We start from the raw sequence: 3034 nt of genomic DNA on the forward strand, positions 1-3034 counted from the left end.
CTGCAGAGGCTCTTTAGGTGTTTGAGTCACATGATTTTGATGTTATTAGTGTCCTTTCTGCTAACACGATGAATCTCATACAGGTAATTAATATTGCTACAGAAAAAAAGCTTTGAGAATCTTCGTTCCTAGTGAACTGAGTTTTAGAACTTTTAGCAGATCAGTAGAAGTCTAGAAAACTTGATGTAGTTGGAATACTTTTGGCTTAGACTTTTCTCTATGAAATAAGGTATTGGATTTGCAGAATTGTGAATGTTATAAAATATAAAACTATCTTTGAGGAGCATTCTCACTACTAGGGTATGACTTGATTACTAGAAGAGTTGATACAGTTCAAATATGTCTAGTTTGATTGGACCAGAATTTTTTTGTGTGTGTTTAGAGCAGGGATGATCTTATTGTTATTGATTCTTTTGTTGTTGGTAGTACTGTCTTTTAAGTTGTGGAACAAGGAGAAAATGGTCATTTATTTACGTTTTTCTGGATGGAGAATGGAAGGAGAGGGTTTTTCAAGTTTTTGTGGGAGAAGATTTTGTCTGTTTGGGAATGGAAAATTTTGTTCTTCTAAAACTTCTATCTAGTGTCTATGCTTCATTTATTTTCATATCTCACTGCTAGTTGGTTATGCTGAGCAAAGATGTTATAGGCCTTAGCTTTATGTTATTATCATCTCTAGTTTTCTTTCCTTGCTAATTCTTAAAAAACTGCTCTGCTTCATTAGTGCTTCTGATCACTTTTGATTCCAAATTGATGATTCCATTGTTGATTTTATCAGAGGAAATATGAATTCAGAGGAAGCTGCACAAATTCCTAGAAGAACTACAAGGTCTTTAGCTTCATCTTCTGCACAAATTTCTGCTTCATCTTTAGTTAAGTTTTGTTTGCTTTCTATTTCTTTTTGGTCTTTAGTTTCATCCTATATTATTATTAGTTAACTGGTTTCAATATCGTTCCTTGGGTTTGAATTTCTTCTCCAAAATCCCTGGTTGAATCATGGATAAGATCATGTTAGCTGGTTTGGAATTACTTCTATAATAAATTAAAAATTTGCATTTTATATCCTAGTCAAAATTTTCAATCTCAGCATTCAAATCCAATCGTTATGGTGCTACATACTACATTATCTTGGATCAAAGGGTTTACAACTACTTGTGGTATAGATGAACATCAGTGAAGATGAAGAAACCCGCCATCTGCATCACAATCAAATAGTTACCATTGCATTAGGTGCCAACTAGTCAAAATTGGCAAATTTATAGCAATGTATGAGAATGAGAGGAAGATACTTACCATTGAAAATGCTGCTCCGTAATAGGGATATGCTGCTGGTATGAATCTCTCATATTCGTTGTGTCTAAAGGGACGGACAGGATCTACGTACAAAGTTCAAAGGCATTCAAGATCTTTGTGGTGAGCTTCATGTTCCTAAAATTCTAAGTTAGGGCAGCACAAATAGTTTCAGATCTTTGTGGTGCTTGTTCTGAAGCCGTAGCCAAGTTCTCTGTTAAACCAATGTAACCATTTTGAATTTTGCATCTGGACGTTAAGGGAACAACATTTTTAATTATTTAGAATGGTTAAGATTGAATTTTAATTCTTTCTTTAGGATCCGGAATTGTTTATCTCAGCTGTACGCCAAAGACATCACTCCTGATGATAAGCAAGAGCTTGATGAGGCTTTGCAGCAGGAGGTAAGTTGGTAATTCAATTTTTGTACTTAAAAGTAAATTGGTAATTCATATGCTACCTGATTGACTACTCTTAGATTTTATTTACTATTTCATATGGATATTTCATGTATTGTTTGGATTCCACCTTTTAAATCAGTAGAGAGATGACAAATCACAAGGAACAAAGTCATGTAAAAGTTTAAGAGAATCAGTTTCCATAGTTGAATCACCAATAAACTTTTATTATTGTAATCTTTCTTGTTTTTCTTTTTAAACAATTTTTGCTTTTAATAGGTGGATGTTCGGAAGGATCTGATAAGAAATTCCGCAAACACAATTGATCTTGATCAGCTAGATATTTGATGGTGCAACTTATTGTGAAGCTGAATGTTTTCCTTAGTAAATATAACACAGATATTTTCGTATATGCCATGGAATGCAGAGAAGCAAGCAAGGCCCCCATTTTTGTTGATGTCATTTGGTTATGAAAGAACCACTGTTGTGCACAAGGGGAATGGTCATTTGTAATGGAGGAATTTGATTTATACCAAAATGACTTCTTTTTTTTAATTTTTTTTCACATTGGAATGTAAATTTTCATTTTGTTTAAATGTTTTCAGGTTTTCTATCTTACAACAACCTGTAAACTTTAGAAGCTGTAGGCTAAAGATGGTACATGCAGATTGCAGATAACAGTGATGTTGTATACAAGACATGCATTGTTTTCTGTGGCAACTATTTCCTGTTTTTCTGATTACTTTATAAAAGTTTTTCAATTATGAAAAAATATTTTTCTCGGTAAAAAAAAGTAGGTTTTTTGGATGGAGAAATATTTTTATTTTATAATATTTCACTAATTTAATTAAAAATATAGGATTATATATATAATTATATTATTAAATATTAGGTTTTAGAAAAAAAATTATATATATAGAAAATAAAAAAAAAACAATAAGGGACCTAAGGCTACACTTATATACAGTAGTTATGGTATACAAAAAAAAAGTGGGACCTATGGCTACACTTATAAACGGTAGCCATGGTATACAATGTAGCTACACTTTACAGATGATGCAGTAGCGCTGAAAAGTGTAGCCTATTCTAGTAAAAATGGAAGCTGAAAAGCGTAGCCTTTGGTCCTGGACAGTATCACTTGAAAAGCGTACCCTATTCCCAAATGCCAAAAGCGTAGCCCTTGGTGCAGAAAAGCGTAGCCTTTGAGAATAGACAACGGCCGAATAGGAATCACCACAAAAAGCGTAGCCGTAGCCCAAAAAGCGTAGCCGTAGCCTAAGGCATCATTTTTTTTCACTTTTGGCTACACTTTTCAAGTGTACCTGAATGGGTGTTTTTCTTGTAGTGAT

The 3034-nt window shown here is 33.3% G+C and overlaps 1 long non-coding RNA gene across 1 annotated transcript; it reads right to left on the reverse strand.

Annotated features, from left to right (window-relative positions):
- LOC110263861 lies at window positions 1033-1376 on the reverse strand. Its single transcript, XR_002349777.1, has 2 exons — window positions 1291-1376; window positions 1033-1193 (listed from the first exon to the last, which is right to left on the reverse strand). It is a non-coding gene; the product is annotated as an uncharacterized LOC110263861 (long non-coding RNA).

Source organism: Arachis ipaensis, chromosome B01 (genome assembly GCF_000816755.2).
Source record: "Arachis ipaensis cultivar K30076 chromosome B01, Araip1.1, whole genome shotgun sequence".
In the NCBI taxonomy this organism is placed as follows: Eukaryota; Viridiplantae; Streptophyta; class Magnoliopsida; order Fabales; family Fabaceae; genus Arachis; species Arachis ipaensis.